Source organism: Malaya genurostris, chromosome 3 (genome assembly GCF_030247185.1).
Source record: "Malaya genurostris strain Urasoe2022 chromosome 3, Malgen_1.1, whole genome shotgun sequence".
NCBI lineage: Eukaryota > Metazoa > Arthropoda > Insecta > Diptera > Culicidae > Malaya > Malaya genurostris.
The window spans coordinates 161,293,780-161,308,275 of NC_080572.1; the positions used below are offsets into that span (position 1 = coordinate 161,293,780).

The following is a 14,496-nucleotide window of genomic DNA, read 5'->3' on the forward strand; positions in this document are numbered from 1 at the left end:
AACAATATTATAAATGAACCTAAAATATACTATACTCGAAACAACCGACGAATTGTACGTCGCTAAAATGAACACAACCTGCGTGCAACAACTAATTCCTTATAATATTTTGATGTGAAACACATTCTTGTTTTCTATATAGGGATGCAAATTAGAAACTCAAGAAAAAATACACATAGCAATGTGACCAGGTTCTGAACACTTACAGCTCAGTCAATTTTTTATCAATTATGAATATTATTTCAAAATTTGATTGGAAATATTTTTAAGATTCGAAAAGAATGTATCAAGCCAAATGTTTTTAAATGTATATGTTGGAAATTTTGATTAATAGCGAGTAATGTACTATTTTGTCAGCTAAAAATCTAAGACGCTATGCTGACTTACTGGATTTCCCTTTCCCGGAGTCTGGGTTCGCATGTTCGATTTTGGTTCTTGATACACTAAGGTGTTTTTTACGCGGGTGATACGATGTGAAATTAATTTCAGTGAGAATCGCGCTGTCAAAAAGTCAGTACTGAATATTTTAGTAATGAGTTTTCTGATCGATGAACTTTTTGTCTTAAAATCACATGTGAAAAATTTCAGTCGTGATTTTCGAAAATATGTTTTTTCCCCAAAAACCATGCGCCTCAATTAAAGTTCTATTAGAAGGGAACTACTACAACTAAGTACCATGCGTTTTCTTCTAATAGAACTTCAATGAAAGCGCATTGTTGACTGTTATTTTTTTTAATAAAATTTGAGATCGTCAACATATAAAACTTGCTAAATTCACCTATGAGAGAGATTATGCTTTTTTATCAGTCCGCATGTGTTTTTTTATGAATATTCTTCGGTGTTTTTAGTTTTCATGAAACTCCTATCCCTACCTCCCCGCGGTGCCGGCTAGGATACGAGTAAGCATATCGGGTAACCAACCCCGGTTTGAACAGTTTTTACCCCCACCGGGTTCGTACATAAAAACAATTAGGAAAACTTGCCGGAAAAGTATGAAAAATCCATAAAATTGTTTTGAATGGACAATGGAATTTTCCGTTGAAAAATGCCAATACTTGCTAGATCTACGATTGGCGTTTAGCGCGCAACGAGTTGCATAAGTGTTTGGCCGTCGAAGAAAAGAATACTAGATCGTCGAAAAATTTGTTAGGCGCGCTACGAGTTGTTTTGTGTGGAGATTTCAAATGCATACTTGATTCATGTAATTCGTCATATCGAACCACGCGCGTAATTGGGTATCAGAATTATTGCTTACTAATGTCGTTTTCGCTTGATGCCAAACCTATCCCAGTTTCCACCCTAATTACTGTCAACCCGTTTGTTTGATGCTAGTTTCGAACCTAGTTTTAACGTTGTTGAACTGAAAATCAGTTTCGAAGCTGATTGTTATATCAGGTTTGCTCAAACCCCCGTTGCTAAGTGCGAAATCAACATAAATGATGACGGAATGCATATGACTGTTCTAGAAGTATCGCTGTAGGCAGGAGAAAAAATTCTGATATCGTACACCAGTTGATGGACTCAGATGAATAATATTGGTCAGTTCGTGCTCGCATCTCGTCCGACACAGTCGAAAAAGACCACCACCAACCGAAATTGACATATTGCTTAAGGAACGAATGCATCTAAACGTTAATGATGTAAGTGAGATTCAGTTCAACAAGGCGTCTAACTGTGTGTACATTATGTTCAAACGTGAAATAGATGCAATTACATTTGCTTCGGTTAATAACGGGGTGCACAGTGTTCATCATGATAATGTTCAATATAAAATCCCTGTGTACATGGTGGACAATGCCATAGAAGTACGCGTGCATGACCTTCACTAGCAGACCAGCGATGGGTTCGTTTGGGAAAGTATGTCGCAGTACGGTGAAGTTCTTTCCATCGAAAGGGAAGTATGGCGGAATTTTTCCCGGGTATCCGGAATGGCGTGCGAGTGGTACGTATGCAACTACGTAAAGCAATTCAATCTTACATAATTTGTAATCAAGATGGGATACATCCGTGTAAAACGTTGATTACGTATGAAAATCAATTGGTTACATGTCAGTTTTGTGAACAACCTGCACACTACGGCAAACCTTGCACTGAAACTGCGAAAACAAACAATACAAACAAAAACAAGGACAACCGCTCAACAACGGAAACTAGTGAATGCAGTGCTTCTGTTTCAAAAACACCTTCACCATCTAACCAGCTATCAACTGCAATCAATGTACAAAGCGCATCTACAGCAACTGCAAATGAACCCAAGACTGCGATCAACAATGAAAACAAGGAAACGGAAACCGCTCACAACTCCAACGATGTAGCAATGGATGATATGAGCAACGGACAAAATGACCTCCAATCTTCGCTAGAAGGAAATGGAAGCTCATCTCCCCCTAGAAGAAGGGTGACAACGAGATCCAACAAAAAAATTACTATTGTGTAACAAAAACATGGGTAAATCGGCCACGTAAAGCTTATGTATACGAAAATGGGCTAAATAAAAATTGTTTAAAAATAACATAATATTGGTCATTGTGAGTGTGAGCCTAATAAACCAAATTTTTGAATGAATCATTGAGCTGTAGAAGTGCTAAGATCAAATTAAGCGATTTTCCGTGCGTTTTGCTATCGAATGATTAAGACTACACTAAGCGCACATAATAAGTGGCAAATAGATCAATGTTCAAGATGATTACCATAATGAATTGAGACTGCCATTTTAACAGTTCGGCTGAAAAGTTCGTATCGTTTAATAGAAACACACATTTTTTTGCCAAAATTCGTTTTTATTATTCAACATAATTGCTATCAGAGGCGATACAGCGATTATAGCGATCTTCCAACTTTTCGATACCATTTTTGTAGTACGATTTGTCCTTTGCCTCAAAATAGGCCTCGGTTTCAGCGATTACCTCTTCATTGCTTCTAAATTTTTTATCAGCGTGCATTCTCTTGAGGTCTGAGAACAGGAAAAAGTCACTGGGGACCAAATCTGGAGAATACGGTGGATGAGGGAGCAATTCGAAGCCCAATTCGTTCAATTTCAGCATGGTTTTCATCGACTTGTGACACGGTGCATTGTCTTGATGAAACAAAACTTTTTTCTTCTTCAAATGAGGCCGTTTTTTTGAAATTTCGTCCTTCAAACGCTCTAATAACGCTATATAATAGTCACTGTTGATGGTTTTTCCCTTTTCAAGGTAATCGATGAAAATTATACCATGCGAATCCCAAAATACAGACGCCATAACCTTACCGACCGATTGTTGAGTCTTTCCACGCTTTGGGTTCGGTTCATCGCGTGCAGTCCACTCAGCTGACTGTCGATTGGACTCCGGAGTGAAGTGATGGAGCCATGTTTCGTCCATTGTTATATATCGACGAAAAAAATCGGTTCTATTTCGATATAACAGCTCCAAACACTGCTCAGAATCATCAATTCAATGTTGTTTTTGATCGATTGTGAGCTCACGCGGCACCCATTTTGCACAAAGCTTTCTCATATCCAAATATTCGTGAATAATATGTCCAACACGTTCCTTTGATATCTTTAGGGTGTCAGCTATCTCGATCAACTTCACTTTACGGTCATTGAAAATCATTTTGTGGATTTTTTTCACGTTTTCATCGGTAACAGCCTCTTTTGGACGTCCACTGCGTTCATCGTCTTCGGTGCTCATATGACCAGTACGAAATTTTGCAAACCACTTACGAATTGTTGCTTCGCCCGGTGCAGAGTCTGGATAACACTCATCAAGCCATTTTTTAGTATCGGCGGCACTTTTTTTCATGAAAAAGTAGTGTTTCATCAACACACGAAGTTCCTTTTTTCCATTTTTTTCACAATAACAAAAGTAGCTTCACTCAAAATGCAATATCTCACAAACTAATAATCAGACAGCTGTCAAATTTATACACGTATCTTTCGAAGGTTGGTACTAACTGAAAATGGTATGGATTTAATTCTAGTGGCGCCCTCTCATAGAAACGATACAAACTTTCCAGCCGATCTGTTATATTTCATATTCTTTGAAGAATGTTCAAATTTGTAAGATCAATATCTAATTAAAATTTAATCATCGTCTATTTAAGCAACCAAAAAATCCACAGTATCTGAAAAATATGCACTATATTAGTGCACAAACAGGCAACTTCAACGTACAGAAAAAGTTGTAAGAAAACTTTCTCGCTGCTTAAAAACAATAAAAGAAACTTCAGTTTGTTCTACTGCGTCGGGTGAACATTCAAGTATGAGTAATCCCTAAAAACGGACTGTTCAGAACACTTTGCATGCTGTTTAAGCCAAACTTTTTTACGAGCTTTTGGTTACTTGGGCTAAATAGAAATTGTAAATATTTCCTACTTTACCGGATGAACAATTTTAAAAGAGAAATTCTTCAACATTGTGCTAAGTTTATCAAAACAAAATGAGGAGATCAGCAAGCAGAGGAACAACAAATCCGCGGGCAACGACCAGTTACCAGGCGAGCTGCTCAAACTTGGAGGAGAGGCACTGGCTAGAGCGCTGCACTGGATGATTTATAAGATTTGGGAGGAGGAGATTCTACCGCAGGAATGGATGGAATGCGTGGTATGTCCCGTTTACAAAAGGGTGATAAGCTAGATTGTTGCAATTATCGCGCAATTAAATTGCTGAACACCGCCTACAAGGTACTCTCCCAAATCCTTTGTCATCGTCTATCAGCAATAGCTAAGGAATTCAGCTTGGTAGGGCCGTACCAAGCGGGATTAACTGGAGCCAGCGCCACTACGGATCACATATTCGCGATAAGACAAGTACTCCAACAGTGTCGTGAATACAACATACCCACGCATCACCTATTCATTGACTTCAAAGCGGCATACGACACATTCGATCGAGAACAGCTATGGCAGATAATGCACGAATACGGTTTTCCGGATAAACTGACGCGATTGGTCAAGGCAACGATGGATAGAGTGATGTGCTACGTCCGAGTGTCTGGGACGCTCTCGAATCTCGGAGAGGGCTTCGTCAAGGTGATGGACTTTCTTGTATCTTGTTCAATATTGCCCTGGAAGGTGTGATTCGAAGAGCGAGGATCGACACGAGTGGCACTATCTTCCGAAAGTCCGTACAACTTTTGGCTTCGCTGACGATATTGATATTGATACACGTAACCTTTAGAAGATGATGGAAACCTACATCGAACTGAAAGCTGAAGCTAGGCGTATCGGGCTGGCCATAAATGTGTCAAAATCAAAATACATGAAAGAAAGAGGCTCTAGAGAAGAAACACTACGCCTCTCATCACGAATATTACCAGTCCTTAGTCCTCCAATAAATAGACATAAGTTGAATTGAAAATTCAACCCGGATTGGCGGTTCAAGGCATAGGGCACTGGTCTTACAAGCCATGTTAGGGTCATATATATATATATATATATATATATATATATATATATATATATATATATATATATATATATATATATATATATATATATATATATATATATATATATATATATATATATATATATATATATATATATATATATATATATATATATATATATATATATATATATATATATATATATATATATATATATATATATATATATATATATATATATATATATATATATATATATATATATATATATATATATATATATATATATATATATATATTATATATATATATATATATATATATATATATATATATATATATATATATATACCCAAACCTCCGTTTACGAACACTTTTTATACGTTACCTCTTTTTACGTACCTCTTTTTACGAACCAAATCCCAAATAACGTAATCTTTTTTTACGAACCAAATCCCAAATAACGTAAACTTTTTTAACTAACCTACTTCGTAAAAAGAGGTTTTGTCATTCATCGAAAGCGATTTACGACTCCATGGAAACTACTACAATATGGGTATTTTTGGAACGGGTTTAAAGAGTAGATTCCGGAAAATGATGTTTGAGGTATTTTGGAAATCCAAGATGGCGAATTCCGGTTGATTGATATTCCTCGAAAACCCTTGCAATATGGGTATTTTCGGAACGGAATTGATGAGTAGATGTCGGAAAATGATGTTTAAAGTGGTTCTGAAATCCAAGATGGCCGGAACGGGATTCCGGTTTGTTGATATTCCTTGAAAACACATACAATATGGGTATTTTCGGAACGAAATTGATGAGTAGATATCAGAAAACGATGTTTGAGGTAGTTTTGAAATTCAAGATGGCGACTTCCGGTTTGTTGATATTCCTTGAAAACCCTTGAAATATGGGTATTTTCGGAACGGGATTAATGAGTAGATGTCCGGTTTGTTGATATTCCTTGAAAACACATACAATATGGGTATTTTCGGAACGAAATTGATGAGTAGATATCAGAAAACGATGTTTGAGGTAGTTTTGAAATTCAAGATGGCGACTTCCGGTTTGTTGATATTCCTTGAAAACCCTTGAAATATGGGTATTTTCGGAACGGGATTAATGAGTAGATGTCAGAAAACAATGTTTGAGGTAATTCTTAAATCCAAGATGGCGACTTCCGGTTATTTATATTCTTTGAAAATCCTTAAAATATGAATATTTTCGGAACGGTATAGTGTTTTAAAGGAATACCAAGTTAAAGGAAAATGGCAAAAACTTTCAAAAGATACTAATAAACCGGAAGTCATTGTTTTGCATTTCAAAACTACCTCAAATATAATTTTCCGACGTCTACTTTTAAATCTCTTTCCGAAAGTACCCATATTGTAATGGGTTTCAAGGAATATCAACAAATCGGAAGTTACCATCTTGGATTTAAGAATCGCCTCAAACATCGTTTTCTCACAACTACTCATAAATCCCGTTCCGAAAATACCCATATTGTAAGGGTTTTCAAGGAATATCAAGAAACCGGAAGTTTCCATCTCGGATCTAAGAACCACCCAAAACATGGTAAGAACCAACTCAAACATCATTTTATGTTATCTACTCATCAATACCGTTCCGAAAATATCCATATTGTAAGGGTTTTCAAGGAATATCAACAAACCGGAAGTCGCCATCTTGAATTTCAAAACTACCTCAAACATCGTTTTCTGACATCTACTCATCAATCCCGTTCCGAAAATATCCATATTGTAAGGGTTTTCAAGGATTATCAAGAAACCGGAAGTCACCATATTGGATGTCAGAACCACCTCAAACATCGTTTTCTGACATCTACTCATCAATCCCGTTTCTAAAATACCCATATTGTAAGAGTTTTCAAGGAATATCAACAAACCGGAAGTCGCCATCTTGGATTTCAGAACCACTTCAAACATCGTTTTCCGACATCTACTCATCAATTCCGTTCCGAATATACCCATATTGTTAGTGGTTTTAGGCAATCTCAATAAACCGGAAGCCGCCATCTTGGATTTCGAAACGAGCCCATACATCATTTTCTTGCCCTTACTCTTCACATCCGTTCCGAAAATAAACATATGATGCGCGGTTTCCACAATAATCACACAAAACTTTTTTTACGAAGTAAATTCCAAATAACGTAAACTTTTTTTACGAACCAAATCCCAAATAACGTAAACTTTTTTTACGAACCAAATCCCAAATAACGTAAACTTTTTTTACGAACTACCTCTTTTTACGAACCCCCGTTTAGTTCGTAAATGGAGGTTTCCACCCAAACCTCCGTTTACGAACACTTTTTATACGTTACCTCTTTTTACGTACCTCTTTTTACGAACCAAATCCCAAATAACGTAATCTTTTTTTACGAACCAAATCCCAAATAACGTAAACTTTTTTTACGAACCTACTACGTAAAAAGAGGTTTTGTCATTCATCGAAAGCGATTTCCATGGAAACTACTACAATATGGGTATTTTTGGAACGAGTTTAAAGAGTAGATTCCGGAAAATGATGTTTGAGGTATTTTGGAAATCCAAGATGGCGACTTCCGGTTGATTGATATTCCTTGGAAACCCTTACAATATGGGTATTTTTGGAACGGAATTGATGAGTAGATGTCGGAAAATGATGTTTGAAGTGGTTTTGAAATCCAAGATGGCGACTTCCGTTTTGTTGATATTCTTTGGAAACCCATACAATATGGGTATTTTCGGAACGGGGTTAATGAGTAGATGTCGGAAAATGATGTTTGAGGTGGTTCTTAAATCCAAGATTTCGACTTCCGGTTTATCGATATTCCTTGAAAACACTTGCAATATGGGTATTTTCGGAACGGAATTGATGAGTAGATGTCGGAAAATGGTGTTTGAAGTGATTCTGAAATCCAAGATGGCGACTTCCGGTTTGTTGATATTTCTTGAGAACCCATACAATATAGGTATTTTCGGAACGAAATTGATGAGTAGATGTCAGAAAACGATGTTTGAGGTAGTTTTGAAATTCAAGATGGTGACTTCCGGTTTGTTGATATTCCTCGAAAACCCTTACAATATGGGTATTTTCGGAACGTGGCTAATGAGTAGATATGGAAAACGATACATAAGGTTGTTCTTAAATCCAAGATGGCGACTTCCGGTTGATTGATATTCTTCGAAAACGCTTACAATATGGGTATTTTCGGAACGGAATTGATGAGTAGATGTCGGAAAACGATGTTTGAGGTAGTTTTGAAATTCAAGATGGCGACTTCCGGTTTGTTGATATTCCTCGAAAACCCTTACAATATGGGTATTTTCGAAACGTGGTTAATGAGTAGATATGGAAAACGATATTTAAGGTTGTTCTTAAATCCAAGATTTCGACTTCCGGTTTATCGATATTCCTTGAAAACCCATACAATATGGGTATTTTTGGAACAGGGTTAATGAGTAGATGTCGGAAAATGATGTTTGAAGTGGATCTGAAATCCAAGATAGCGACTTCCGGTTGATTGATATTCTTTGAAAACTCTTGCAAAATGGGTATTTTCGGAACGGAATTGATGAGTAGATGTCAGAAAACGATGTTTGAGGTAGTTTTGAAATCCAAGATTGCGACTTCCGGTTGATTGATATTCCTTGAAAACCCTTGCAAAATGGGTATTTTCGGAACGGAATTGATGAGTAGATGTCAGAAAACGATGTTTGAGGTAGTTTTGAAATTCAAGATGGCGACTTCCGGTTTGTTGATATTACTTGAAAACCCTTACAATATGGATATTTTTGGAACGGTATAATGATTTAAAGGAATACCAATTTAAAAAAATGGCAAACATTTTCAAAAGATACTAATAAACCGGAAGTCACTGTTTCGCATTTCAAAACCACCTCAAATATAATTTTCCGACGTCTGCTTTTAAATCTCTTTCCGAAAGTACCCATATTGTGAGGGGTTTCAAAGAATATCAACAAATCGGAAGTCGCCATCATGGATTTCAGAACCACTTCAAACATCGTTTTCCGACATCTACTCATCAATCCCGTTCCGAAAATATCCATATTGTAAGGGTTTTCAAGGAATATCAACAAACCAAAAACAGTCATCTTGAATTTCAAAACTACCTCAAACATCGTTTTCTGACATCTACTCATCAATCCCGTTTCGAAAATACCCATATTGTAAGGGTTTTCAAGAAATATTAAGAAACCGGAAGTCGCCATCTTGGATTTCAGAACTATCTCGAACATCGTTTTCTGATATCTACTCATTAATCCCGCCCCGAAAATACCCATATTGTAAGGATTTTCAAGGAATATCAACAAACCGGAAGTCGCCATCTTGAATTTCAAAACTACCTCAAACATCGTTTTCTGACATCTACTCATCAATCCCGTTCCGAAAATACCCATATTGTTAGGGTTTTCAAGGAATATCAACAAACCGGAAGTCGCCATCTTGAATGTCAAAACTACCTCAAACATCGTTTTCTGACATCTATTCATCAATTCCGTTCCGAAAATGCCCATATTGTAAGGGTTTTCAAGGAATATCAACAAACCGGAAGTCGCCATCTTGGATTTAAGAACCACCTCAAACAACATTTTCCGACATCTACTCATTAACCCTGTTCCGAAAATACTCATATTGTATGGGTTTTCAAGGAATATCAACAAACCGGAAGTCGCCATCTTGGATTTCAGAACCACTTCAAACATCATTTTCCGACATCTACTCATCAATTCCGTTCCGAAGATACCCATATTGTTAGGGGTTTTAGGCAATCTCAATAAACCGGAAGCCGCCATCTTGGATTATGAAACGAGCCCAAACATCATTCTCTGCACTTACTCTTCACATCCGTTCCGAAAATAAACATATGATGCGCGGTTTCCACAATAATCACACAAAACTTTTTTTACGAAGTAAATTCCAAATAACGTAAACTTTTTTTACGAACCAAATCCCAAATAACGTAAACTTTTTTTACGAACCAAATCCCAAATAACGTAAACTTTTTTTACGAACTACCTCTTTTTACGAACCCCCGTTTAGTTCGTAAATGTAGGTTTCGGTGTATATATATATATATATATATATATATATATATATATATATATATATATATATATATATATATATATATATATATATATATATATATATATATATATATATATATATATATATATATATATATATATATATATATATATATATATATATATATATATATATATATATATATATATATATATATATATTAAAGGTAAATTTAAAAATTTCAAGTTTTCGTAGTTTTTGTGTTTTTTTTTGATTTTCTTAAAAAAGATGTTTTGATAAATTAATACCTTTTGAACCACGGCCAAACATTAATTTGGCTCTCTTTGTTTTTGGGTTTTTGATGAACGACCGGCGATTGTAGCCATAGACTCAAAAATGGATCGCAACCACTTTTCTCGAACCAACTTCGTATATACCGGTTTCGGTAGTACCTGCAATAGTGGAACTCTTCGTTTCCTCAGAGATGGGCTAACCGATCTGAGTCCTGTTACACTCTGTAGGTTATACTAGTTAATTGACAAACCTTTTTGTTTTTCAAGAATCAAAGAAAATAATTTTGAAGAATACCACACATTTGTATATGAGAATATGTGAGATATCAGAAAGGCATCATTACACCACTAGGTGGATTGAAACAGGTGTTTAGTTCTATGTGTGTATGTTAAACCACTCTTTATGTAAGCCAATGAAATTTTCCGACTTCAAACTCGATCTCAAAATCATTCCTTTACTAGAAATTAAAGTGCATCTTCAGGGTATGCAACAAATCATTACAAGTAATTTATCCTAATGGAAAAAATCCATTGCTTTCACTGACACTGTATATCAAAAGAAACTACGCCTCGCTACGTGCTTACTAGGCAACCATCCAAAGGTAGGAGGAAACGAAGAGTTCGATTGATACTTTTGCCCTTCACCTGCGATAAAGTTATTGAAACTTTTACTATAACAATAAAATTATAACCACGTTTGTCGCACATATCTCTTTAATAGGAAAATTCATGGATTCGGACTATTACACGTAGCCTGCGGAGAATAAATAATCGGCCATTTGAGTGTTGTTAGACGAATATTTTCACTAATTGATTGGAATCGGAAAACCATTTCAATTTCCATCTGAGCCCAGCATTCAACCTATTATCATAGTAAGCCGACTATTTAACGCATTACTGCACACGGTACACTTAAAACGATTTTTTGAGCATTCAAACACTTAATGCACACACTTAATTGATCAATAATATTTCTTCCAATCTTTCCGAAAATAAAAACATGCAATAATTTTTTTTTTTTTGTTTTCAATATTATCCCAATCTCAATCGTATGTTTTTACTCATCCAATTATTTAGCATTGAAATTCTTTGTTCCCATTCTCAAAATAGAAAGACTAAGAAATCACTTTGAAACCCGATTTTTGAACCGAGGCATGGACGGCGGAGTATCATATACCATTCGACTCAGATCGCCGAGTTCGCAAAATGCCTGTGTGTGTGTGTATATTACGAAAAATTGCCATCGATTTCCTCGGAGATGGCAGGACCGATTTTCACAAACTCTCTCGATCTCGTAGCCTGCTATTGAATTTTACTATTAAAAAAGTTCACTCGATTTGCTCAGAAACCACATAAACTATTTTCTGCAACTCTAATTCAAATAAAAGGCCCTATAGCCCATAGTTTGTCATTGAATTTCATCCTGATCCGGCTTCTAGTAACAGGATAACGAGGTAGCATTTAGGGAGATGATGCAAAAAAAAAGTTCTTCTATATATGGCTCAAAATTGTTTCAATATGTAATTCAATATGTAATGCTACACAGAAAGAAATAATGAAATTTACATGACATGTAAATCAATAGTAACATGGAATAGACATAGGTTGAATCGAAATCTTGATTGAAAACCATCATCGATGCGAAACTAAATTCGATTGCACAATGAATAGAACTGTATCTTTCAAAAAGTACATAATTGTAAAGTAACTCTATGTTTAATTTTCTAAACCAAATATGTGCATGAAAATAGATGTAAATTCACGAAATATTTTTATCTGTGTAGGTTATATTAGCGTATGTTCAAAGAAATAATTGGAATAAAAGTTTTTTGATGAATCCTTTTATATTATTTATTAAAACATAAGTTATATGAGAAAGGCGTCATTACATCACTTTGAGGATTAAAACATGTTTTTCCATTAATTCTGTAAATATCCTGTCTTCTCTAAAAAACTTATATGTATGTCCTATAAACATATTTTGGTTAGCATTTCTATTCCCTTAGCCTTAGCCATTCATCCATCCATCCATCCAACGATTTTTCGAGTAGTCGGAATGACTACGGAATAGTTTTCCAGGAACCGATAAGAGCATCAAAACACGTTTCAAAAAATGTGCTAATGTGCTATGCGAAAATTAATATCGATCTTATAGTGCATATAGTCATTATTACCAATTTATGGAGTCACTATTAGTAATAACAATTCACCGATATGGAGCTTGCATCGATTTTTATAAACTTAAATTCACAAGAAAGATCTTTGGGTCCAATTTTGATCCAAAATTATCCTCCAATTGTTACTATTCTCAAAAAGGCAATTCCAGTATGCAGATTATAAAAAGCGATATTTTTTCGAGATGTGTATACGCACTTTTTGGACAAATGCTATTGAAATATTCAATCGAAAATATGAATTACTTGCAAAATGCCATCTTTAACAGTAAACTTTTATTGAACCGAAAACTATTCTCTTCACAATTTTTAATCATTTGAAATCATCAGCAAAAGCCGGATTTTCAAAATTAAGCTCGTGTTTTTATTTTTCAAATCACAATTCAATGGTGATTGCCATTAACCTATTCATTACGTTACATCCACTACCCATTTGTTATGTACTCATATGTACTGTTATGTACTTATATATGTTCCATTACTATCCAGCATCATTCTCACTATTCAAAGGAGTAATTCATTTCTTATCTACGCAATACTTGAGAAATCATACTCTAATCCGATGAGGAGAAAGTTTGATTATGGTTTTCGTTGACTTGTCGTTATCTGTATACATCCCTAAGTTATGGTTTGATAAATTCAACCACTTAGCACACAAAAAAAACATCTCCAGAAACTTTGTGTGAATTTCATACATTACTATCGTAAATCAGTTAGGACATAGAATAAAACTTTCTCCCGAAGCTTCCAATTACTGCTCCATTATACTGTCGGGCTTCACGCATTAGTTTTCGTTCCATCCACGTTACATCAGTTAAGCAGAACTTTCTCGTTTTTCTCGTTAAACGTATCTGAAAGCTACTGACGTTTATCCAATTACGCAAAACTGTAAATCTAGTTGGTAATAACGGTTGTAGCTACGTTGACAACTAGCATCACAAATCCAATTTATCACTATGGTCTGCACTTCTGGGACACTAAAGTGAACAATTTGCACCACGAGATAGGCTTGGTACGGAAAAACTTTCTTCACTTCGTTATCATCACTTGGCAACCTATTTGAAATTTCCCGGTAAGTGTGTACTTCTTTCCATTACACTTTCCACCGCTTTTAGAGCCAGCCAGTCAGTCACCTCAGGGTCAAACCCAGATGCAGTCCAACGAGTCAGGCCGAGCTATCGCAACTCGTTCACTACATCTTCCCAACCGACAAATGGATCATCCCGATTCACCATCAAACCACGCACCATTATTGCCGCAAAACGACGCCAACCCCTCCTAACAGTATCCGTTATGTTCCAACACACTTCACAATCCGGACGCACAAGCACATCGAAAGACGACCAAAGCAGGACTGACTGTTGTATTTTCAATTTGGTTGACACTATCATGCAAGGATCATATTACACCAAAACAATACAACAGCGCATGTCCTTGCCAGCCAACGAATCTTTCGACCGAATTCAGCGCGAAAGGACCGAAGCATAGCATTGGAAACGAATCTTTTCGTGACTTCATTCATTCACAAGGTGCAGAAATGCAATGCGAAATATTTAATTTTGTTCTACATTGCTGCTTTGTATGAAATTCCGGTGAATCGACAAT

The 14,496-nt window shown here is 35.8% G+C and overlaps 1 protein-coding gene across 7 annotated transcripts in view; it reads right to left on the reverse strand.

Annotated features, from left to right (window-relative positions):
* Positions 1-14,245, reverse strand: part of LOC131435115 (lachesin-like) — a 122,362-nt gene extending 108,117 nt beyond the window's left edge. For 5 of the 7 annotated variants that reach the window (XM_058602659.1, XM_058602658.1, XM_058602652.1 and 2 more), the window contains exon 1: positions 14,139-14,245. The gene's annotated coding sequence lies outside the window, so the exon portion shown is untranslated. The other 2 variants (XM_058602656.1, XM_058602657.1) reach the window with 2 other exon arrangements.
* Between the last annotated feature and the right edge of the window lie 251 nt (positions 14,246-14,496).